We start from the raw sequence: 27,024 nt of genomic DNA on the forward strand, positions 1-27,024 counted from the left end.
TGCAAAGAACAGGAGCATAGGTTTTGAGAACAAGTGGAGAAATACCATCAGGATCTGGAGCTTTCTTAGCATCAAGAGTCGTCGAAATCCTTCTGATATCCTTTTGATGGAATACCACTGCAGACATTGAATGTGGAGTGTGTTAGGTGTTTTACCAAGATCATTAATACATGAGTTGGAAGAAAACTGGGATGCTAGTAGGTCAGCTTTATCCTTGGCTGAAAGGCGCCTCCGTAGCCAGGTGGGAAGGAACAGCAGTGCGTAGCACATGTTTCTTGATTAGACCGGAGTTCGAGCCCATCACCACCAAATACGGAGGATGCGGAAAGGTCAGGGAATGACCACCGCATATCCTGGAGCAATATGGCCTTAGTTGCTAATGCTCCTAAAATCCAAATAACAAACAAACAAACATCCTTGGCTGAAATGACAATGGAACCATCTGGTTTTGACAGAGGTGGGAGCAGAGATGGACAAAAATTGCGGCCAATAACTGTGGTAAGAGACCAGAACGCTTGGCTACCATTAGGGCAAGAAGCAAGTTTTCTACTCTTATCCTGTTCAAAATCTAGTTTGGACTGATTAATAACTGCTTTACAGTTTTTGCAAGCTTTAGTGTAGGCAATAAATGAAACTAAAGAATTGGAAACAAGCCAATTACAATATGCAACGTTCTTCTCTTGAACAGCCTTAGCACATTTATTAGAAAACCAAGGTTTAGATAAAGGACGAGATTTTAAAGTGGAGTGTGGAATAAAGGATTCCATTCCTACAAGAATAATTTCACTGACACGATCTGGGGAAACGTTGACATCAGAAGTTTTGAAAAAGTAATCAGAACAAGGAAAAGAAGGAAAGAAATCTCGCAGGTTATCCCATTTTGCATTCTTGTAAGGCCAGGCAACACGAGGTTGGGAATAGCCATAAGATAAAGGCTCCGTTGGAGAAGAGACAATCACCAAATTGTGATCTGAGGTGCCTAACGGACCACTCATTTCGACCGTGTACTTTGAAGGGTCGTTTGTGAAAAAAAAATCAAGCGTGTTGGCTGTATGATTAGGATTGTCTGGTATTCTTGTAGGTAAATTAACAGTCTGTGCAAGATAGTGTGCAAGTTATTGCAAAAGCGTCAGCATCTCAACCAGCTGTTTATTGTGACTAGAAAATGGGAGCCAGCTGGAGTTGTGAATTAAAATCACCAAGGAAAATTACCTCACTGTTAGGAAAGTTGGACTGGAGAAAGTCAAGTTGCAAAGAGAGGAAGTCAAAGAGCTCCAAGTGATTAGTGGAGTTGGGAGAACAGTAGAGACAACAGATGAATTTGGCACAATAAGGTAGAGAGATTTTAAGACAGAGAAGATCGAAAAGAGGAGATTCCAAATTACCATGTCTCTGACAGGGAATATCAGAACAGACATACACACAAGTACCACCTTTGAGGTGAAAGGAATCATACAGCGAATAATTTGGGCAACTGAGATGAGCAGTAGTTGAATCAACTGATAACTGATATTCTGTCAGAAAAAGTACATGGGGTTTGGCAGACTGCAAGTGGAAATGAACATCGATTCATTTCCACTTGCTGATTAGAATTGAAACCACGTATATTTGTGAAATGAACTAGGAAGTGTTTGGGAGGTTTAGATCTTTTTGCAGATAAGCTTACTCTATTAGTTTTACAATTCATGGTTTATTCAATAGTAAGAAAAAGTGGGGAGGGGGGACGTGCTGTATGAAGTAATGAAATTTTTGGATATGGTGTACACATGGTAAGAATATACCCAGATCCTTGAAATAACGTGGCCTCAACAATGCTTCCCACATACACACTACTCGGACTCCTTCCAGTCACTATCTGGCAGAGTAGAGGCCGAAAGATTATACACTAGCTGGTCCGGAAGCCTCCTAACGAGTTACGATTAGGTTCGGTCTTGTGTACTAACTAGTGGTCGGCCTGCGAACACTGTTTTAGAGCTGTACCCTCGAAATGTAAGGAAGATTGGATCTCTTCATGATCTTCATCATAACCTCAAAAGTCATCAGTCATACTGCATGATGGAAGAGATGGGGGAAGGGTTGATCGGAACTTAGCTCTGGAGACTAAACATGGGTTCCGCCACTTCCAGCCTTCAATAAGCAAAGTGGTGGTATTGCACTGGTTGATGAGAGTCATCTACCACCTAGTATTGCTTGGTAACACAGAGGGGCGACATTCCTCCGTGTGGTGTGGGCACCACGCCTTGACCCCTGCTTACATTGGTTCACACCTGGGTGGTCACCCACAGTGTGCTTGTGCATGGAGGTTATACCCAGGATTACTAACAGTCCCACCGTTGTGAAGGTGCAAGCAGAGATTTGGCTGTCATAGACCATCTGGACTTCGCCGAAATTGGGTCCACTTGACTTGTATGTCGCCTGAATATCAGTTCCATCAGCGTTTTAGACTTCATTGTCAAAGTAATTAATATACACTTCTGACTTAGTCATGCAGGAGCATAATCCAGAATATGTTTACAGTGACTTTGATGATGATTTGCTCCATCCAGAATTGCTTAAATCTGCTACATATAAAAACAAAGTTATTAAAACTGATTAGAATCAGTTTCATTATAGAGAATTGCAACAAATCTCGCATAACATGGTATTTTTGAGCTGTTGTGCTGAGAAAAACGTTGAATGTAATTTTCCAACATTTCCATTCTTTTTTTGTGAATCCCCACCATTGATTCGCTAGTTATTATTGGGAAATCCCTGTATTTTATTTGGTTGTGAAATCCGCGTGTTAGGTTCTGTGCTACTGAACTTGTGCTTGTTTGAGACCATAAAAAATTGTGACTTCGAAGTGTGCAGTTCGTGACTTTTAAGATGTTTGTGAGGTTAATTTGGTTTTTATTTAATCGTTTATAAATTTTTGCGGGTATGTATTGCTAAACTTTATTCTTAAGAACCATATTGGAATAATTTCTTTGTTATGAATTAAATTCCAACCCTAAGTTATATCTAAGGAACTTAGTTATAATTTGGGTTAACTGCCGACTTATTTAAAGAATGGTTTCTAAATTGTTTTGTGCCAGCTGTGGAAAGCTATTAGCATTAGCATTAGCATTAGTAGAGGCATTTGATGCAAGAAAGCAAGCTTATGCAGCATCAGCCAAAAAAAAAAAAAAAAAAAAAAAAAAGTAACATAAATAAATAAAAATAACCACTTCCACTTCACCCCTCTGTTCGTTCGAAATACCTGTCCAGCTGAGCCTTAAACTTATTTAGGCTATCAACTTCCACGACAAGGGATGGAAGTCTGTTCCACCCACCAACCACCCGCTGGCTAAAGGCAAATTTCCGCACATCTATCCTACATCTGTCTTTCCTCAATTTGAATTTATGCCCTCTCAGGTGATTTTTCTGAGCTAGAGGAAGAATCCCATCAGCATTGAGCATGCTCAAACCATTCAAGGCTTTGTACACCTCTATCAGATCACCCCGCTGGTGCCTAGTTTCCAGACACTGTAATTTGCAAAACTTAAGCCTTTCTTCGTAAGAGAACCCCTTTGTCCCATTCACCAATCTAGTTGCCCTTCTCTGTACTCGTTCCAGCAGCTCTACATCCTTCCTGAAATGAGGCCTCCAGGCCTGTATACAGTACTCTAGGTGTGGCCTGACCATTGCCTTATACAAGGGAATAATCACCTCCTTATCCCTGCTAGAAAAATTTCTATATATCATTGACAATACACCATGAGCTACTCTTGCAGCTCGTCTGCACTGCTTAGAGAACTTCATATCTGCCTGCACCACCACCCCCAGGTCCCTTTCATTCTCTACCACTGTCAGTGTAGTACCACAGAGTTGATACGTTGCTCTGGGGTTGCTGTTTCCCATATGTAGTACTTTACATTTGTCAATGTTAAACTTCATTTGCCACCTCGAAGCCCATCTGCTCAACCTTTCCAAATCCTGTTGCAGCAGCATAGTGTCAGTAGTGTCCTTGACAACCCTGCCAACCTTTGTATCGTCTGCAAACTTGGACATTAAGCCTGATATACCATCATCAATATCATTTATAAATACAGAAAACAATAAAGGCCCCAATACTGAACCCTGAGGGACTCCACTAATAACATTAGTCCACGATGAGCAGTGTCCATTGATTACCACTCTCTGTCTTCTCCCCCTCAACCACCCCTTTATCCAAAGCAGCAACTTGCCTCCAATGCCACACTGCTCCAATTTGTGCAGCAGTCTTCCATGTGCAACAGTATCAAAAGCCTTTCTAAGATCCAAGTATATAATATCAAAGTTATTCCCTGCATCCAGTTCTTTTGTGACTGCATCATAGTATCCAATCAAATTGGTCAGGCAAGACTTCCCCTTAACAAAACCATGCTGTGTCCTAGCTATAACTGAAGTCTTGTCTAGATGATCCTGCAGTGCTTCTTTCACCAGTGCCTCCATTAATTTTCCGGGAACAGAAGTTAAACTCACAGGTCTATAATTACTTATGTCAGCCTTTGATCCCCCTTTGTGAATTGGGGTCACATTTGCACATCTCCAGTCAATGGGTACCTCCCCTGAGTCCAAGGAAGCTCTCATAATTATGGCTAAGGGTTTGCTTACCTCCTTTGCTGCCTCCTTTAATATAACTGGATAGATCCCATCCACCCCAGGTGCCTTTCTTGTGTTTATCTTCAACAATTTCTCCTCCACTTTGCTCTCAGTTATTACAAGATTCTCTAGCTTACTGCTAGAGTTGAATACACCTCTGGCATTCCCCTCGCTGAATAACTCCTCATGTGTGAATGTCGATGCAAAATATTCATTTAGTTTGTTAGCTACCCGAGCAGGGTCATCAACAGTTGACCCATCGATCTCAAGTGGACCAATCTGATTCATCCCCTTCCTTCTAGAGTTTACATAAGTAAAGAACTCTTTGCTGTTTTTCTTCGCATCCCTTGCCAAGGATCTCTCGTAATCTGCCTTCGCCTGCCTAACCTCCTTTGTAACTTGGTTACAGATCAACTTGTATCTATCATAGGCATCCGTGTCACGTGTTAATTTGTATGTATCCCATGCATTTTTCTTCTCTGCCATATGCCTCATTAGTTCATCTGACAACCATTTAGGCCTAAACCTTGAACAATATTTCTTAGTTGGTATGTAAAGCCTAGTAGCTTCCACGATAAGTTCTTTGAATGCTTCCCATTTTGAATTTGCTGTTGGCAATATCATCAGTTGATCCCACTGTATAGAATTTAAATACTGTCTCAGTCCATTGTAGTCGCCTTTACGAAAGCAATACCCCTTCCCTTTACCCCTAATGGTAGTTACCTCTTTGAGTAACTCCCACTTCAGCACACTGTGATCACTGCCACCAAGTGGTTCATTTATCTGCAGATTCTGAATGCATGAAGAATCACTACTGATAATCAAATCAAGAGTATTACTCCCTCTAGTTGCCTCCCGAACATGCTGATGTAGAAAACAATCATCCAATAAATCCACAAAAGCCTTGCTACTGTGTGAGTGACCAGCCCCCAAATTCCAGTCAATATCTGGGAAATTAAAATCCCCCATTATAAGACTCTCTGATTTACTGGCCCACTCTATTTCTCCGAACAGTTTCTTATTATACTCATCAGAGTCATTAGGCCTATAGCACACTCCTACTCTCAATTTTGATCTCCCAATGCTTATGTCACACCAAACTGACTCGACACTGCACTGTCCAGCGATGTCGACTGGCTTCACTTCCTTGGATTTTATGTGTTTCTTAATTAATAGCATAACCCCTCCTCCCTTCCTATCCTGTCTATCCTTTCTGTACACATTGTACTCCCCAAATTCCAGTTCTGCATTTCTTATATCTGTGTGACACCACGTCTCTGAAATCCCCACAATATCTGCCTTTGATGTTTTGAGCAATACCTCAAATTCATCAAATTTATTTACTAAACTCCTAGCATTGGTGTACACACAAGTATACATGCACCTGTTCTTTTTCTTAGCTACCCTAACACAACCCATGTGTTTACTTGTACCCTATTTAAAGCGGTAAAATCTACATTTCAAAGTTTTATTACTATTGGATAATGTGCCAGGCCATCCAAAAGATTTTAAGTCATCCAAAATGTTGAAGTATTGTTCCTACCACCTAATGCAACGTCTTTATTTGAAGGCATTAAATTGAGGCATTATATCTACCTTTAAAACTCATTACATCAGAAAATCGTTGCAAAGGATTTTTGGAAAAAATTGATTCCGAATCTATTGAAGTGATGGAGGCATGGAAACATTTTTCAATTGTGGGCTGAAATTATAGCTTTATATAATATATATATATTCGGAATCATAGCTTTATCACTCAAAGATGTAAAACCATCAACATTAAATACTTCCTGGCAAAATGTATGGCCCGAGTTAGTTCATTCAGGAAATATGATTGAACCTCCAGAAAATGGAATCGGTGTGATAGTAGAATTTACTAATTCGGTAGGAGGGGAAGGTTTGATGATATGACTACTGAAGATGTTTAAGAATTACTGGTAGAAAAGAGGCTGGCGAAGCGGATTTGGTGATAGTGGCATCGGAGGTAAACAAATAAATTCAGAGGATGATAGTGCAGATGAAAATTCTGAAGTTCCAAATTTTACACTAAAAAGCATACGGGAAGGCATAAACTTAGCCAAGCAATTGTAATCTTATTTTTTGACTGCAGATCCTTCAACTGGAAGGAACACAGTTCAAAAGGGAGATTCAAAAATACTTAGCTCCATACTATGCAACTGGCCTCTGTAGCCAAGTGGTCAGGAGCAGCACATGCTCTGAGTAGACCGGCCTTCAAGTCCCTGACTGCTAAATATGGTCGATCTGCCAACCCGCACTGGACCAGCGTGGCAGATTATGGTCCATTTCCCTCAGCATGAATTGTTGAGGAGGCTTCCATCCTGCAGTGGGTTGATAATGACTGCAATTTACAAAGATTGATAATGACCGGTTGATAATGACTGCAAACAAACCCAAATTGCTGATTTTTTTTAAAGAGAGCAGAAGATATATGAAATGTAGATGCTGCAGAAGGTGAAGATATTCTGCAACAGAGAAAATGTTTTCGTTTGATTGTGCATAGCAGCAATGAAGAGGAATAAAATTAAATGAACATGCATTATCTGACATATATGTATCACAGTTTGTAAGGCGTTAGTTCAGTTATTACTATTTTTAATAAAAATTATGTTTCCGATAGTTATTAAAAAAAATTATATTTTTGTTAGCTTTTGGAATGTAACCTCCCTTTTTGTACTGGTTCTTAGTCCCGTATAACACAGTTTCGCACTACACAAGGTTTTATAAGAACCTAACTACCATTACCTGTAGTATCTTAATTTTGTTTTCTTGTTAAAAGATTAACACAAGAAATTACAAGACAGAATTCAAAGAATACCAAAAATTAGACTATTTTTATGTTTAGTGTATTTTAGCGAATCAGTTTGAAGTGCTGGTTAAATTAAGAAATGTTCTTGTTTATACTCTGGCATGATCAGTAGGTCAGAGGAATTTACAGTTATTTATATTCATTGTTGAAATAATTAGTTAATTGTATTTAGCAGTCACACAGGCTTGAACCATGGGCAACCCAAACACTTGTGTATTAATGCAGTAATATGCTTGTTGACTTAGCTATATCACGTTTAGTGGTGTATTAGAGTAAAATCTACAATAAGAACCACTGTCAGCTTCTTAATTCAGTTATTGATATTTGTATTCGTATTGGCAACATGTGAAAAGAAGTAAAACTTTAGCAACACTAGCCAAAAAAAGATAAAAATTTGCCCACTTCATTTGCTGATTTCTGCTAATAATTTTTCAAACCTTCCTTAAATTTATTCAAATTATCCACTTTCACAAAACTTGATGGAAAATTATTTAAACAATCAGTTATTTTATTGAATGTAAATTTCTGTACATCTGTTCTGCAACCATCCTTTTTCAGTATTCCCCCTTAGGCGTGTCATCTGAAAAAAGATTTAACAATATCATCAGCATTTAGTTTACTTAACCCTTTTAAAGCCTTACACATTTCAATTAGCAGACCATGCAGAAGACTAGTTTCCAGAGATTGCAATTTATAGAACCCCAGTCTTTGGTAAGAATATCCATTAGTGCCTCCATCTAACACCTAAAATGTTTCCAAACCTGTATGCAGTATTCCAGATGTATCCTAATTATTGCCTTATACAACAAGAAAATCACCTCTGATCCTCCTGGCAAACAGCCTGCTAGAGCAGCCAATAGGCTGCTCTAGCAGGCTATTTGTATTGCTCAAAGAATTTCATGACAATGTTCAGTTATTAAAAATAGTAAGGGACCTAATACCTACCCCTATGGTACCTCACTCATCACATCAATCCATGAACAGTGGTCATTTATAGCCACCCTTTGTCTTTTATAGCTTAATCATTCCTTTATCAATAATAGTAACTTGCTTGTAATGACATATTCTTGAGTTTGTACAAATCAACGTATGGTAAAGTATGATTGTATATCATACTGTACCATATGTACAGTACTTTACTGAAATCTAGGCTTTACTGAAATCTAGGTATATGATATCAGAATTGATCTTTGTATCCGGTTCCTTTGTGACAACTTCATAGCTAATCAGATTTATCAAATTTAATCATGTTCTGCTATTGAGCGAGCTAGCAACCCATAACTTTATTTGATATCTGAAAAGCCACGTAAGACCCTCTGATTTTCTAGCCCACTGCATTTTCCTATACAGGGTGTTTCAAAAATGATGGTCAATGATTTAAAGGTGAAAAGTACGAACTAAAATAAGCAAAAAAAAGTCCCAGTGAACATCGGGCCGCAAATGAACCGTTTTCGAGATAATGCACATTTTCTGTTGAGATCTGCCACTGACTATGGGAGCACTAGTTTAGCAAAAAACTGTGAATCCTTTGCTAAGGGTGGTGTTATTAAACATAAGATAATACACTTTTAATTTTTGGTTTCAACACCACAGGATTTTACAGATGTTACATGTTACAGGATGTTCTTTCTAATACCCTTTCCTCAACATCAGGTGTTATGCTTCTGGGCCTACTTGCTCGTACTCCATGTGCGAAGTGTCCATGTTCACTAAGGCGTTGATGTACCTGATGAATGTGCACCTGTTGGGCTGCCTTCGGCAGGGAAATGCTTCTTTGGTACAAATGTGCAGCCTCGAGTGCACTGTCATTGGCTTTACCATATATGAAGTGCATGTCCACATACTCTTCGTTGCTGTAACCTCTTTCCATGTTGACTATCCTTTGACAAATACTAGTATGCATGCTATGTCTCAGAGCATTGAGAGAGGGGAAACGGAGAGAATGAGCATAACCTAACCTAAACAAACAAGTCAGTGGTGGATCCCAATTCTGTACAGTTCACCTTGTCAGTGGTGAATCCCAACTAGAAATGTGCAATATTTCGAAAACTATTCACGTTTACTAGCCTAGTTTAAAAGTCACGTTTAAAAGCCTAGTAAATGGACCCATGTTTACTAGGCTTTTTTTGCATATTGTAGTCTGTACAGTTCACTTTTAAATTATTGACCATCACTTTTGAAACACACTGTATAGTTGTTAATTATACTCTTTTCAGTCATTTGCATCTATAACAGACTCCTGCTGTCATCTTTGGTTTTCCAGTGTTTATGTCACACCAGACTGACCCAACATTACACCGGAATCCTGTGTCTATTGGTTGTGCCATTTTAGAATCTGTGTGCTTTTGTCATGTCTATTCTTCTATATATGTTATAATTGCCATATTCAAATTCTACATTGCCAGTTATAGAGTGACACTATGTTGTGTTATATGTACAGTGTTGGCATTTGATGACTTAACAAATACTTCAGACTTATCAATTTTATTTCACATCCCCATGTAATTGCTGTCCCACGTGAACTGTAGACCTTGTAATCCTCCATTCTAGAATCCTTGCATTCTAGTCTGCTAGATGTCCCAATAGAAGCACTGCAAGAATCAGTTTTGTCTCTGTTTGTGGCTGCCATTAAACTATTGTTTTGTGTATTCCCACCTCCCCTAAAATAGCTGCTATCTGACTCACCTTAACATTACTTTGACAGCATTAGTAAATATTCTTGCACCTCTTCTATATAAGTGTATCATATCCCTATTAAAACAGTCTCTCCTGTTAACATGTACAGAGAATGCCGGGAAAATTCTACTCCTTCAGCCTTGCAAAATCTCTCCAGGGCTGAATTGATTGATAATGTTCCCATTATATACTCATTGCTATTGTGTCTGTGCAAAATTCCAGCCAATTTAAAATTTAATTATAACCTGCAGTTTTTTTTATTGAATCCCCTATACCTAATAATAAATAAATCATCAGATACCTGTGTTAATATTGTTAGTACAAACATGTACAGCAGTATCACTTTTTGTGTCCCTAAAACAGTGGTGTTCAACCTTACAGCCCGCTGGCCGGATCCTGTCCGTGAATAACTTTTATAAGGCCCGTGCGGAAAGTGAACTAAAACAGCATTGATCGCCACTGCGTGTGATCAATGCTGTTTAGTTCACTTTCCGCACGGGCCTTATAAAAATTATTATAAGGCCATATGTGATGATAGATATTGGAGCTGGCACTCCGATTGGAATTCACTGCAATGTGCATCAAGCAGCTCTTTATGGGAAAGTATTGGATCCCCAATGCTTTATGAAGTGGTTATTTCAATTGTAAATTTTACAAGATCATATGGCCTTAAAGTGGCTGTTGAAACATCACCGAATGTTTTAACACAGAAAAAGGGAAAACAACTATCAAATATGGAGTGGCTGTTTGATCTTGCAGTTCATACATACCTTTCTAGTCATTTAAATGCTCTTAATTTAAAACTACAAGGGAAAGGAAAATTGGCTTGATTTGCTTGGTGACATTAAATCATTTCAGAATAAGTTATTATTTAAATTCCAGTTGAACAAGACAATTTAGTTCACTTTGAATGTTGTACTGAGCTGAAGGAGAAACACATTTCCAAAGAATCGTTGCATTTTGTTTTTACAATTACTTTTTTTTTTTTTTTGACAAGTTTGAAAGTTGATTTTCTGATATAAAATCCCATGAAAAAATATAAGCTTTTGTTTGAGAACCCATTTACTTCTATGGCTGAAAGTTACAATCCCAGATTGCAACTTGAAATTATTGGTTTTTTTTTTTTTTTTTTTATGAAAACCCTAAATATGAGAGGTATATAGGTATACTAAGTACCTATAGTACTTAGTACCGTCCTTGGGTTGGAGGTTGAGAAGACGAAAGAAGATATTTGTTTACATCAGACTTGAAATTCTGTAGACTGTAATTTTCAGGAAATACGTATGAAGGAGGGTTGTTCCAGAAAATTGCAGTTGATTGAATAAACGAGGAAGATGAAAAGTTCGTTCTGTGAGTTCGAAGTTGGACAGTAAATGGATGTTGGCTGGTGGCGACACGTGTCAGACTGTTTTGAAAGAGAGAGCAGGAATTATAGAAGCCAATTCAGAAGAACAGTGCCCATGGAAGTATCTGTAGAAAAGGCATGCAGCAGAAACAGTATGTCTATGAGACAGCGAGTGGAGAGACTCTGTTAGAGATGAGTCATTAATTAACCTAACTGCCCTCTTCTGAATAGAATCTAGAAGCCTGACAGAGAGAGATTTTGGGGGTACTGCCCCAGATGTGGAACACATCTGGGGCAGATTTGTGATTTGTACAGAGTGAACAGCTGTTTGCAAGAAAAGTAATGTCTAGAGCGAAAGAGAAAACCAAGTTTTTTAGATGCAGAGGAAGCAATATTTATAATGTGCTTGTGTCAAGAGAGAGATTAGAAGTCAGGGTAATCCACAAAAGAGATATATCATCACGCCTAGAAATCGGAGTGTAACCAAAGATAAGCATAGGAGCAGAAGAATCCTTTATTTGAGATATAACATAGGACTGAGTTTTAGAAGGATTGAAATCAAGTAAGTTGTCTTTGCTCCGCTGGAGAATTAACTGGAGATCGGCATTTATGGAATTGATTGCAGATATTCCAGAAGCTGAAGCTGATTGAGCAGGGCAAGGTTTCTCAAACTGGAAAGTGGAATATAATGTGCTATCATCAGCAAAACTATGGATAGGATTTCCGACCATTGAAAGAAGGTCATTAATATACAAGATGGAAAAGAATAGAGGGAAAGAACTGAACCTTGGGCGTGAGCGGTCAGAGAGAAAACTAGATAACCAATTACAAAGAACAATTAGCAAACTGTAAGATGGAAACTTGTTTAGAAGATCTTTATGCCAAACACGATCAAAAGCCTTTGAGATGTCAAGAGCAACTGTCACTGAACTTTTCCATTGAATTTGTCCATAAACTGGTAACATAGGCCAGAATATCACCTGTGGATCGACACTGATGGAATCCATACTGGCAATCGTTGATCAGATGGAAGGTTTCTAGATAGTTTAAGAGTTGATGGTTAAGTGTTTTCTCCATTACTTTAGAAAGTGTAGAAGTAATTTGATAGGAGGGATTTGTCACCCTTCTTTTAGGATCTGGCTGGATATGAGCAAATTTCCAAGCAGAAGGAAAAACACCTTTGGAATAAGAAAGTAAATAAAGGTGGCATAGAACAGGAGTTCAGGTGCATGGGTTTTGAGAACAAGTGGAGAAATACCATCAGGATCTTGAGCTCCAACCACAAATACCATCAGGACATAATTATGTACATTGAGATTGACTTCACAAATTTGCAACCAAATTTTGAACAATTTTTTAAAACCAGCTTCAGTCATCTCATTAAATGTTAAGTTTTGCCCAGTAAATGTTATTGTGTATTGTACTTAACAAAAATTTTCGAATATTTCAATTTTAGGTTTATCATTATATTTATTTATTCACCGTAATATTGAAAAGCAGTGATCCTTTCCCGGTTATAAATTTTCTAAAATGAGCATTTAAAAGCAAAAGTAAAGTATTTTTTTAAACAACAGTGAAGTATTTCAAACAGAAACAAAAGTGAAGTATTTCAAACAGAAACAAAAGTATTTAAAAAAAAAAAGTAAGTCATATTTTTATAATTTTAATAAAATCTAAGCAAAAGGAGTCACTAACATAGATTTGTTGCACATAAAAGTGCAACAAATCTATGGGGGTGCTGGGAATTTGCATTTTTTTATATATATAAAAGTTTGAAAAAAAAAAAAAAAAAAAATTTTTACGAGTAACAAGATATAGAAAATGGGACAATTTTTTTCTCAAATCACTCTGTGTGGCCTGTGAAACAATCTAACTTTGAATAAGGCCCCCATATGAGAAAAGGTTGGACACCACTGCCCTAAAAGATACTGTTATTATTATTATCATTAACCATATGGTGCAAGGAAGCCTGAGGCTTATGCTGCACCACCCAAAAAAAATTGTTACTCTGAGAGAGAGAGAGAAAGGGAATCCCCAAGAAAGAGAATGGTGATATCCAGCTCTCAGGACCCTGGGTGTGCAAAGCCCATACCAGATGTGAGCCCCTGGGGTTAACGTCATTAACTTTTGTTCCTGGTAAACATACTTTGGTGCTATTCCTCTCCTCATTTTTGCATAAAAAATACCTCATTTCCCTGGCAATAGTCTCCAAGGATAACTACCTATTGTGGTAAAAGTGTATTCTGCTCTTCAACCAAATGCACAGAGATAGTCTTTAATGTTAAGCTAGGTAGCCCAAGTGCTTGATGAGTCCCTGTTTTAATTCCTTAGAGGGCAATGACATTTTCTTCAGGCACTCAAATTTATCTAACAAAACACTAATTAAATTTTAATTTAATTTTTTTTTTTGCTGCATGTGCCTCTAGCACACACAAAAGCATCACCTGTATCATTATGTCCAGATACAGCTAGGTATGCCTACATACCACACCAGTCATTCAGTAATTTCAACCCCACCCCAAAATCAGGGCATCTTCATTGTTCTGGAGCATGTGCTTTGCTGCTCCAGTCTGTCATTATTTGTAGTAGTAATACTACACTAATTATATGCAATAAACTACTCACTGTTCCAACAAGTTTGGTAATATATATATATATATATATATATTAGCATAATGATAATGAAGTAGTTAAGAAAATTATATGTAAATCAAATGGTAGTAGTGGGTTTGATGTGCTAATGCTGCGCCCATACTGCCATCTATAGTATTTAATTTATTTATTTGTCTATATAAGCTGGTTAAGCTTATATTGTGTCAGTGGTGTGGCTCTGCTCTGGGGTGCTAGTCTGTCTGTTCTATATTTTTATTTTTCGCTGCATAAGGACCACCGTTATTCAAATCCTCTGCATTGGCGGTTCGATCGGGGGATTGGATGGCGGACTAATCCTTCGATTGGTTGGCCTTTGCAGTGATTTGTCTAATGATTGAAATTCAGTGATTCCCCGACCATTATTGGCCTTGTGGCCCTCCATTGATATGCGGCATAATGGTCAGTCTATTTTTGTTATTTTGGTTTTATTTTATCGTAGTTAATTTAGTCTGTATTTGTGATATTTCACATAATTTGGAACTGGCACCTTATGAAGGGGGGGGGGGTGCAGTTAAATTCTTATGTAATTGGCTCTAAATCTTTAAATTGATTTATTATTTTTAATTGAATTTTCTAAATTATTTGGATATTTTCTGCTACAACTTTTAGTCTTGTTATCTTTTCTTCTCCCTCCCTGTTGATTAAACATTGTTTAATTTATTATTTTTGCTCAACGGTTTTGCCATGCTGCTGGCATTAGTTTTGATTTAATATTTAATATCAGTTATATATATACAGGGCGTTTCAGTTAAACGTTTCAGAACTTCTAAGAGGGGTAGGGTACATCCTGACAACTCGAAATCATATAGCAATGTGGGGTCGGAAATGCTTTCCTGAAGTGGTGTTGTACACAGAAGCACCATAAAGAAAAGAGACCGTAAGTGAGAAATCGTTTTAATAATACATGAAAAGAAGCAAAAGGTACATGGATTAAAGTAAGTGTTCGAAGTTTCTTCCACGGGCTACAATGTACGCCTCACATCTCCGACACATGGACATCCGAACATTCTGGAATACTCCAGGCGAATTTCGAATTTCTTCGGCAGCTACTGCGATTCTTGCAACCAGCTCCTCAGCATTGTCAACAGGGGTGTCATAAACTAGCGATTTCATATGACCCCAGAAATAAAAATCAAGACATGATAGGTCGGGTGACCGAGCAGGCCAACGCACGGGACCACCACGTTCCGTGCGTTGGCCTGCGAGATCACCTCATCGGACCTTACCTGTTACCGTGTCGTCTAACCGGACCTATCTACTTGATCTTTCTGCAGCAAGTATTGCCACAACTTTTGAGAGATGAACAGATTTCTGCATCGACGCAACAGACAATGTGGTTCCAACACGATGGAGCCCCTGCCCATTATAGCGGAGATGTTGGTAACTACCTGGATGTCACATTTGGTCAACAGTGGATCGGACGTGGTGGTCCCGTGCGTTGGCCTGCTCGGTCACCCGACCTATCATGTCTTGATTTTTATTTCTGGGGTCATATGAAATCGCTAGTTTATGACACCCCTGTTGACAATGCTGAGGAGCTGGTTGCAAGAATCGCAGTAGCTGCCGAAGAAATTCGAAATTCGCCTGGAGTATTCCAGAATGTTCGGATGTCCATGCGTCGGAGATGTGAGGCGTGCATTGTAGCCCGTGGAAGAAACTTCGAACATTTACTTTAATCCATGTACCTTTTGCTTCTTTTCATGTATTATTAAAACGATTTCTCACTTACGGTCTCTTTTCTTTATGGTGCTTCTGTGTACAACACCGCTTCAGGAAAGCATTTCCGACCCCACATTGCTATATGATTTCGAGTTGTCAGGATGTACCCTACCCCTCTTAGAAGTTCTGAAACGTTTAACTGAAACACCCTGTATATATTGCCAAACTAACAATAAATAATTTATTATTAGTTTGGCATATTAGTAATAATAAACTAACTAATAAACTAAATATATTAGCATTAATATTAGTAGAGTAGAGGTATATGCTGCAAGAAAGCAAGATTATACAGCATCAGCCAAAAAAAAAAAAAACAAAAAAAACTTCCCATTTCACTCATTCATTTGCCCACTTCCTTGAATTTATTTAAGCTATCAACTTCCACAATGACAAATGGAAGTTTGTTCCAGCAATCAACTACCTGCTGGCTAAAGGCAAATTTCGGCACATCTATTCGACAACTGTCTTTCCTCAATTTCAGTTTATACCCCCCCCCCCTCAGGATTGTAATCTGAGCAAGAGGAAGAATCCCATCAGCATTGAGCCTGCTCAATCCATTCAAGGTCTTATACACCTCGCGGGTGCCTAGTCTTTAGATGCTGTCATTTGCAGAACTTAAGCCTTTCTTCTTAAAAGCACCCCTTTATTCCCCTCACCAGTCTTGTTGCCCTTCTCTGTATTCATTCTAGCAACTCTACATCCTTCCTAAAATGAAGCTTCCAGACCTGTATGCAGTACTCAAGGTGTGGCCTGACCATTGCCTTATACAAGGAGATAATCACCTCCTTATCCTTGTTAGTAGAATCCGTGTATATCGTTGACAAGATCCCATGAGTAGTCCTGATAGCCTGTGCACTGCTCAGAAAACTTCATATCTGACTGCATAATTACCCCGAGGTCTCTTTCATTCTTCACTACCCTGAGCATACATTTGGTACATTTCTCTGGGGTTAGGTGTAAAGTGTGTTAGTTGTCTGACGGCACCAGGGGTTTCTCTCCACCTCTGCATTGTGTACTCTGTATGACACAGAACTCTGTGGAGGCCAGAGATTTAAAAAGTGTGTGGTTTGTTGTGTAGTGGTATGTTCTGTTGTTTTCTGACCATTTAGCTGTTGGAGCCCACTGTTGCACACACTTTGCCACGAGGAGGCAGCTCAGGCACCCAGTAGCTTGTTTAGGTTCTCTGGCACGCTCTGCCACCTATTTTCCGAGGATTTCAGTGGCAAGACCTATAAAAAAGGGGGGGGGGGGTAGCACTAGAATTTGGAAAGGCCCAAAGAGGTTTTTGAGAATGCGGTTGAATTTTTAGACGTTGATTAGAATTTGATGGCATTGTTAGGGGCGTACTCAGTCAGTTTAGTTAGAGTGGGGGGAAGGGAGATTGGAGACTGGGGTGAAACAGGTAGAACAATGGGGACGATAGTGTAGGCATTCCCAAAGAGGTCAGTGGGGGAGCAGGGAGGAGACAGAGACCAGTCTCCTCGCTCCCCTGCCTGGGAATGGGGCTTTAAAGGGAACCGGGTTTGAGTACTTAGTTCAGATTGCCAGATGGTGTGTTGGCAGTAAAGCCGCAGCACTTCCTCGTCGGTGACAGCCGCCAGAAACATGCAATGTCGAACCCGGCAGGAAGGTCAAACTGCCCATCTGACTCCGGGGGTGGGATATGTTAACTGGAAGTGGGAGACCCACCAGGTGAGGGGGTAATAATTCCTCCTGCCTGGTGGGGGGAGAGACACACATTTACTTCATTCATAATCCGCATTCTCACTCTACTTGCATTCTATTTTTATACTTTTTTCTTATAGTTTATAATATATATATATTTTTTTCCGTTAGGTTATACAGTAAACCCTCAAATTTAACAGACTAATAGGACTGATAGCGGACTAAATTCTACAGTCTGGGTGTCCGAAAATCCGTTAAATTGAATGTAACCCGGGGGGGGGGGGCATTTTTTATTGTTCTTAATGAAAAAAAAAGCTTTAATACAGTATATAGTTCTGTACAATATAAAATTGTTACAATTTGGCCTTTGATTTACAGATATCAGAAAAAGTTTGTTTTTTTACACCATAAATTTCAGAAATGTGCTACTGAGACACCTTGTTCTAATTTCTTTGCCACATTTAAGTTCAACGCTTTCTTTTAACTCCACTATCACTTGATGCCATTTTAAATTGTAAAGAGTGCAAAATCATTTAATAAATAAAGTCACAATTCAGAAATCACAGAAACACTGTATACAACCTGACTGCACGATAGTTTGAGGCAGACTGAGACCGAAACAAAGCGAGTCGGTAGGCCTGCAGTTTAACGTCCCGAGTCACGTTCAGCTCGCAAATCACCGCCTGCTCTTATCTGTTATCTGGGAAAACAGCTATTTGAACACGTTTTCAGAAAGAATAAAAACGATTTCCTGAATTTGATTATAAAAATAAAAGTAGGTCATTATCAAAACGATAATGGAAATAGGTAATTATTATTAATTTTTTATTAATAACACAAGTTTTGTGTAACCTAAAAAAAATATGGTCATGATTAATATGTACATTACTGTATTATTATTTGTCTTGTCTATTAAATCAAGGGTTTACTGTGTGTGTGTGTGTGTGTGTATATATATATTATTATTATTTTTTTTTTTTCCTTCTCTCTCACTCATTCATCTTTTTCTCACACACCAGTGGGGGATGCTATGGTGTGTAATGTAAATTTAAATACTAATGCTTAATAATTAAGCTAAATAAGAAAGAATATAAAAGATTAAAACTAGGGTTAGTGTGTACTTAACTGTAGCATTTATGGTTTGTGTTCTTTTTCTCACAACTTACACTCTCATTCATTCGTCTGGCTTTCATTTCATTTGTTCCACTCTTGCTTTTTGCACTGCACTCTCTAGGCACATCAACTTACTGTTATTCTTCAGTTGTGGTGCAAGCCTAGTTGCAAGTTTTTTGCAGGCCAGGGGAGAATGCAGTGATAGTGTTTGTTGTTAGTAAATATTTGTTAGTATATATATTTAAGTTATTATTAACTTTGTATTCTTTTAGCCAATTACATTTGCTCTTACACTCATTCCCATTCACCATAACACTCACTCACTCTCTTTCCTTTAAGCCGGATCACTCTTTCTTTCACCATAACTGACATTTATTCCCTTTTACCATAATTCCTGGTTAACTCTTTCACTCGGTGACCAGCCTTTTCATCATTCATTCTTTCATTCATTCTACATTGCATCCCCTTGCTACTAGCTTACTGATATTTTTCAGCTAATCTGCTTCCCTGGCTGCCTGTACATCTCCCTCCCCCACATGGTTACTTATTTGGTGTGGCCCCCCAGGTTCCTACACATAGCAGGGTAGTCCTGGGTGGGTATACATGTCAGTCCAGATTTATCATGTCAGGTTTCTGTCAGGGTGCAGAATACTGCTGTCCTGACAGTTTTTAAGTCATTGTCTGGGCTTGGTGGGAGATGTGGGCAATTTTAACTATTGATTATTGTTTAATTACTAGGGGGCTGAATTGCCATTCTTTGGATAGTGCTGCGCATTTCAAATACTTTCTGTGTGAAGGTTGTGAAGGCTTTAATTTTCCTCTTCTATAATGAACAGATGTTCTTCTCTCCTGGGAAGGGGTTCTATTAGCTATGTTCTGGGGATGTCATAAATTATACATTCATATAGAATGTGTGCCCAGTTTTCATTCTCGCCACATTGAGTCATCAGTCAGTCCTAAGGAGGTTAGTTTTGCTGGGAATAGGGCTATTGGTCTGTATGATTTGGGATCAGTAGAGTTTCCTCAGGATTTTTGAGAATTAATTTTAACACAGCTTTTTTCCATATTTTTGAAATATACCTTCTGTCACAAATAATTTGCCTAGTGCAATTTCTGCTAATTTCTTGATAATCTCAACCTCTAAGAGGTCAAAACCTGGGTATTTATTGTTTTTGGTTTTAGATGGTGCTATTTCTAACTCTTGTATAGTAAACAGAGGTTCAATATTCACATTGTCATATTCAGTGTTTTTGTTTATGAGGTCTAGTTGGGTGGGTGAATGATCACCGGTTTCAATCTAAATAATACTGTCTAGAATGTTGTTTACAGATTCCACCCAACACAGGGTTGGGGTTCCATCTGGTTTGACAGTAGTGTCTAAGACATCTCCTCTTGACAGCTTGTTGGTCACTATTCTATAGACAACTCCCCAAGGGTTATTGTTTCCAGTAGTTCTCACCAAGTGCCTCCAGCATTCCTTTTCCTTGCCCCTTATGAGGGCTGTATACTGATTCCTGAGAGTTCTATAAGAATCTCTCAGTGCATCTGCCTCATTTTGTGTTCAAGATGTTCTGGCTCTTTGAAAATTTCTCCTCGCTTGGTGCACCCCTCTCTGTACAATCAGTTCAGGGCACCACCAGGGGACTGCCTGCTTTCTCGGTTTTTTCTGTGTGATAGACAGGTCTGCTGTTTTTGTTAAAATGTTTGTCATAGTCAGGGCTTGCTTGTCCGGGCTACAGTTGCCTGATCTAGACCACTCATTTTCCTGTTTTTGCAGCTGAGCTGCTGTATGTTCTGCTTCTCTGGGGTTACTGCTACCTGTATGGCAGGGGTACTGCTACCTGTATGGCAGGGGTACTGCTACCCATATGCCAGAGGTCGGCAACCTTTTTTGAGTGAAGAGCCATTTTTGATTTAATTAAAAAATAAAAAGAAAAAAGAATCTGAAGAGCCCTACCTCAGATCAAGCTGGGATGGGGGGATTTAAGAACTGGAATAGAGTGGGAAGATGTTTCATTAAAAAAATATATTTTTTGAAACATTATATATTAATACAGAAAAACATAAAAAAAAAAAAAAAAGTAAAGTGCAGCCATTATCAACCCACTGCAGGATGGAAGCCTCCTCAACAATTCATGCTGAGGGGAATGGACCATAATCTGCCACGCTGGTCCAGTGCGGGTTGGCAGATCGACCGTATTCAGCAGTCAGGGGCTTGAACCCCGGTCTACTCAAAGAGCGTGTGCTACTGCACTCCCGCTCCTGACCACTCGGCTACGGAGGCCTAGAAAAGAAAAACATAACAAACATCCAATTAGGTACGAATTAATGTGATTTTTGCTGCTGAACTTCTTGAGCGAGTCTTCAACATTCGGGGGATTATGCTGTAATTTTCATCTTTAAACATGCTGAGGGACTCGAATTGTTCAGATGGTTTCTTGATTTTTTTTTAATATTGTTCATGTATGACAGTATTTCCTCCTAGAAATATGTCTCTTGTCGTACATGTGTGATAAAAGTTAAAGAGCTGCAGTTACATGTTCAACCTGCCGCCCCTGCCATATGTAGTATTTTGCATTTGTCAACAATAAACTTCACTTGCCACTTCTCAGCCCATCTGCCCAACTTTTCTAGATCATGTTGCAGTAGCATATTGTCATTACTGTTATTAACAACCCTGCCAAACTTTGTATCATGCAAACTTTGACATTAAGCTTGATATACTTTCATCACTATCATCACAATGTATATTTATCATTGATAAATATACAAAACAACAATGGGCCCAATACCGAACCCTGGGGGACACCACTAACAACCACGAAGAGCAGTGTCCATTGATTATCACTCTGTTGTCTCCCGCTCAACCATCCTTTTATCCATTGTAGCAACTTGCCCTTGATGCCATACTGCTCCAATTTGTACAGTCGTCTTCCATGTGTAACAGTATCAAAAGCTTTCCTGAAATCCAAGTATATGATATCAAAATTATTTTCTGCATCCAGTTCCTTTGTGACCATGTCATAGTATCAAATTGGTCAGACAAGACTTTCCCTTAACAAACCCATGCTGTGTCTGAATTATTACCGCAGATGATCCTGCAATGCTTCTTTAACGAGTGACTCCATTATTTCCCTGGAACAGAAGTTAAACTAACAGGTCTGTAATTACTCGTGTCATCTTTTGATCTCCTTTGTGAATTGGAGAGACATTTGCACATCTCCAGTGCTTGGGGATCTCCCCTAAGTCCAATGATGCTCTCATAATTATGGCTAAGGTTTGCTTACTTCCTTTGCCATCTTTTAGCATAGCTGGATAGATCCATCCACCCCATGTGCCTTTCTTATGTTTAATTGCAAAAATTTCTATTCCACTTTGCTCTCAGTTATTGCAAAATAATTTAACTCCCTGTTAGTTTGATAAACATCTGGCCTTCCCCTCCTGAATAACTCCTCATGTGTGAATGTAGATGCAAAATACTCATTTAGTTTAGCAGCTTTCTGGGATTGATTATCTACAGTCAAACCATTGATATCAAGTGGACCAATCCGTTTTATCCTCTTCCTTTTAAAGTTTATATAAGTAAAAAAGTCTTTGCAGCCTTTTCCAAAGATTTGTCATAATCTGCCTTTGCTTGCCTAACCTCCTTTGTGGCTTGATTACAGACTAGCTTATATCTCCCATAGATTTCTGTGTCACCTGATAATTTATACGCATCTCATGCAATTTTCTTCTTTGCTACAAGTCTCATTAGCCCATCTGATTTCCATTTGTGCCTAAACCTAGAACGTTATTTCTTAGTTGGAACAAAAAACCTAGTAACTTCCAAGATTACTTTCTTGAATGCTCCCAATTTAGAATTTGTTGTTGCTAACATCATCAGTTGGTCCCACTCCGTGGTGGGATTAAGTCGGTTTGCGCGAACCACTTCCTAGAATTTTCCCGAGTTCGCTGAACCAGTCCCTAAAGGCCGCTTTATACTGAATGCGACGCGAGCTAAGCTACTTTTGGTCTCTGTTTAGTTTTTCTTTTTCACGTTGAAAAGGGGGGGGCGAGTAAGGTGGTAGAGAACTGGTTTTTAAAATTTTTTATTCCCACCAGTGTCCCACTGTACAGAATTTAAAAAATCCCTGAGACCACTGTAGTCACCTTTAAGAAAGCAAAAAACCTTCCCTTTACTCCTTATAGTAGTTAAATCTCTTAGTAACTCCCCCATCAGTACACTGTGATCACTGTCACCTAGTGGTTCCTTTATCTGTAAATTCTTAATGCATATATTGCCAAAAAAAAAATGTATATATAGTAAACCCTCGCTAATCCGGTTATAGTTAATCCAGATGTCGGATAATCCAGATTGAAATATGAAAAATTCTGTTCATAGTTGAGTACTTTGAAAGACACACGGGACTTTGGGAGGCAGATGAGTAACTCTCACTGCATGATGATTGACTGCGCAAAGAGGGATGGAACATACATTACATCGTGTTGCGTGTTGTTCAGTATCGTTGTTGACTCTGAGTTGAACATATATTGCTTCATTTGTGTGTGTGTGTGTGTGTGTGTGTGTGTGTGTGTGTGTGTGTGTGTGTGTGTGTGTGTGTGTGTGTGTGTAAAGCTATAAAGCAGTGGTAATTTGCACCGGGTCGTGCAAGTCAAAGTGATAAAGTAGCAGTTATGAGATGTAGGAAAGATATTATGGAATTTTAAAAGGGCATGATTGTGGTAGCTTTTGTGTCAGGTGCTTCCATATTGGAAACTGTACATCTTGTGAGTTGCTTCTAGCTCACTGTAGTTAAGATGCACAAAGAATGGTGTCAAATGGGTCACCTTCTAGCAATAGAACTGGAAATGATTACACAAGGTGGATGTTCTTGGTGAGCAAAGGGTGCAGTGTGTTGTATGGGCTCAGGGGCATGTCACTGTGTGGCAGCTGACATTGCAAAACAATATGGAGAATGCAAGAACAATATCCCAAATGACAATGTGTCACGCACTCAGATGTATGGATTCCACAACAGATGATTTGAGAAACACCTTCTCCTCACCGTTGATCGTTGGCAGCAAATGCTGTGGTGTCAATGACACACTGGAAGACTGGTTTTGCCACACATGAATGGGTAGCAAAAGCAACACGAGTCGATAGATCCATTGTGCATGTGGTGCACTATCCAGGCAAAGTGTAGTGACTGCTTAATATGGTACATGTTTTGCTGGCAAGAACTATGACCACCAGTGCATATGGACTAATATGTCTCTGGTGAGATCTACTGGCAGCTCTTAGGAGACAATGTGCACCCTGCCATGTTGTATTTCAGGACACCATGTGCACCCTGGCATGTTAGCATTCTAGAAGGAAGGTGATTAATCAGATTGGTCCACTTGATATCGATGGTTCGACAGTCAATGATCCTTCTCAGATATCTGACAAACTAAATGAGTATTTTGCATCTACTACATTCACACATGAGGAATTCTATAGGGAAGTGGAGACCAAAAGCTTATCAAACTCAAACAGGGAGCTAAATCATTTTGTAATAACTGAGAGCAAAACGGAGGAGAAATTGTGGAATTTAACCATCAGAAAAGCACCTGGAGTGGATAGGATCTATCCAGTTATATTAAAGGAGACAGCAAAGGAAACCCTTAGCATAATTATGGCTAAGCAAACCCTTAGCCTAAATTACGAGAGCGTCCTTGGACTTGGGGAAGGTCCCCATGAATTTTAGATGTGCAAATGTATCCCCAATTCAGAAAGGGTGACACAAGTAATTACAGACCTGTTAGTTTAATTTCTGTTACAGGGAAAATAATGGAGACACTGGTTAATAAAGCATTGCAGGATCATCTATACAAGACTGCAAATATAGTTCAGACAGAGCATAGGTTTTTTAAGGGGAAGTCTTGTGTGACCAATTTGATTAGATTCTATGATGTCACAAACGAACTGGATGCAAAAAACTTTTCATATCATATACTTGGATTTCAGGAAATCTTTTGATACATGTTGCACATGGAAGACTACTGTACAAATTGGAGCAGTATGGCACTAAGAGCAAGTTTGCTATGGATAAAGGGATGGTTGAGTGTAGAAGACAGAGAATGTTAATCAATGGACACTTCTTTTAGTAGACTAATGTTATTAGTAAAGTACCCCAGGGTTCAGCACCTCCATAGCCAGGTTGGCGAGAGCAGCAGCAGTGCGTAGCACACGCTTCTTGATTAGACCAGTGTTCGAGACTGTGACCACCAAATACAGAGGATGTGGAAAGGTCAGGGAATGACTACTGCATATCCCCGGAGCAATATGGCCTTAGTTGCTAATGCTTCTAAAAAAAAACAAAAAAAAAAACAAATAACCCCAGGGTTCAGTGTTGGGATCATTGTTGTTTTCTATATTTATCAATGATATTGATGAAGATATATCAGGCTTACCACCAAGTTTGCAGAAGATAAGAAGGTTTGCAAGGTTGTTAATGACAGTACACTACTGCAACAGGAGCTGGAAAAGTTGAGCAGATGGGCTGAAAAGTTGAGCTTTACATTGACAAATGTAAAGTACTGCATATGGGTAGCAGTAACTGCAGAGTAACATACCAACTGTGCAGTACTACACTCGGTAGTGGAGAATGAAAAAGACCTAGGGGTAATTGTGCAATCGGATATTGAAGTTTCCTGAGCAGTGCAGACAGGCTGCAAAAGTAACTCATGGGGTTGTGTCAATGATATACAGGAATTTTGCTAGCAGGGATAAGGTGGTGATTATCCCGGTTATCCCCTTGTATAAGGCAATGGTCAAACAACACCTTGAGTATTCCACACAGGTCTGGAGGCCTCATTTTAGGAAGGATGTAGAGCTGCTAGAACGAGTACAGAGAAGGGTGAGATTGGTGAGGGGAACAAAGGGTTAAGTTCTGAAAATTGCAGCATCTGGAGATTAGGCACCAGCAAGGTGATCTAATTGAGGTGTATAACGCCTTGAATGGTTTGATTCATCCTCGCTCAGATTACGCACCCGAGGGGGCATAAATTTAAATTGAGGGAAGACAGTTGTATAATAGACGTGCATAATTTGCATTTAGCCAGTGGGTGGTTAATTGCTGGAACAAACTTCTATCTGTCATTGTGAAAGTTGACAGCTTAAATAAATTCAAGGCAGAACTAGACAAACTTTTGGAGCAAATGGATGGGTAAAATGGGAGTTTTTTTTTTTTTTTATCAGATGCTGTATAAGCTTGCTTTCTTGCATCATATGCATCTCCTAATGCTAATTTTGTCCTGGACAGAAACGGGATTTTGATTTTCCAAGACTATAATGGGCCACGCCATTGTGCCTACAATTTGCACGAGTGGTTCTAGAAACACATTGAAGATATTACCCATCATGATTGACCTCTAAATTCTGCATAACTTGAATTCAGTTGAACACCTGTGGACGTGTTTTGGAATTGGAAGTGAGTATATGGACATGCAACTGTCATCTGTTCACTGAGGAATGCCTTGTAGGCAGCATGACTGCAGAAAGGTCCTTACGGATGTCTTCATACATCTAGTGGAGCCAATGCTTAGGCGGATATTGGCAGCTATCTCTGCGAATGGTGGCCCAACACTATTAGGTTGGTGGTCATATAATTCATTGATCATTCAGTGTATATATAACTAAAATATATAAAGTAACAATATGCCAGTCACACTACCTTTTTGTTTTACTTTTTCTTAATTATTATTCATTTAAAGTTTATTTTCTTGTGTGTCTGTGTTATGTAAAATTATAATACACTATAACAGTAGTGGGCAAGCTTTATAAGTGGTGGGCCAAGTAAAATGTCTGTCAGGTACACACGGGCCAAATTTTTTTAGCTTTCCATGATTTTTAGAATTATTAAAATGGGGTATAATGAGGCACCACCATAGCCAGGTGGGTAGGAGCAGCAGTGTGTAGCACACGCTTCCTAATTAGACTAGGGTTAGAGCCAGTGATCACTAACTACGGAGGATTAGCATTAGCATTAGTAGAGGCATATGATGCAAGAAAGCAAGCTTATTCAGCATCAGCCAAAAAAAAAAAAAAAACAACCACTACTCCCATTTCACCCCTCCGTTCGTTCGAAATACCTGTCCAGCTGAGCCTTAAATTTATTTAGGCTATCAACTTCAACAACAAGCGATGGGAGTATATTCAACAAACCAACTGCCCGCTGGCTAAAGGCAAATTTCCGCACATCTATCCGACATCCATCCTTCCTCAATTTGAATTTATGCCCTCTCAGGTGATTATTCTGAGCAAGAGGAAGAATCCCATCGGCATTGAGCATGCTCAAGCCATTCAAAGCCTTATACACCTCTATCAGATCACCTCGCCGATGCCTAGTCTCCAGGCTCTGTAATTTGCAAAACTTAAGCCTTTCTTCGTAAGAGCAACCCTTTG

At 39.1% G+C, this 27,024-nt stretch overlaps 1 protein-coding gene across 1 annotated transcript in view; it reads left to right on the forward strand.

Annotated features, from left to right (window-relative positions):
* Positions 1–27,024, forward strand: part of LOC150090907 (arrestin domain-containing protein 3-like) — a 229,872-nt gene that overhangs the window by 24,200 nt on the left and 178,648 nt on the right. The window lies entirely within an intron of this gene.

The sequence above is a fragment of the Mastigoproctus giganteus genome, chromosome 1, assembly GCF_048544385.1.
Source record: "Mastigoproctus giganteus isolate SK-2022 chromosome 1, ASM4854438v1, whole genome shotgun sequence".
NCBI lineage: Eukaryota > Metazoa > Arthropoda > Arachnida > Uropygi > Thelyphonidae > Mastigoproctus > Mastigoproctus giganteus.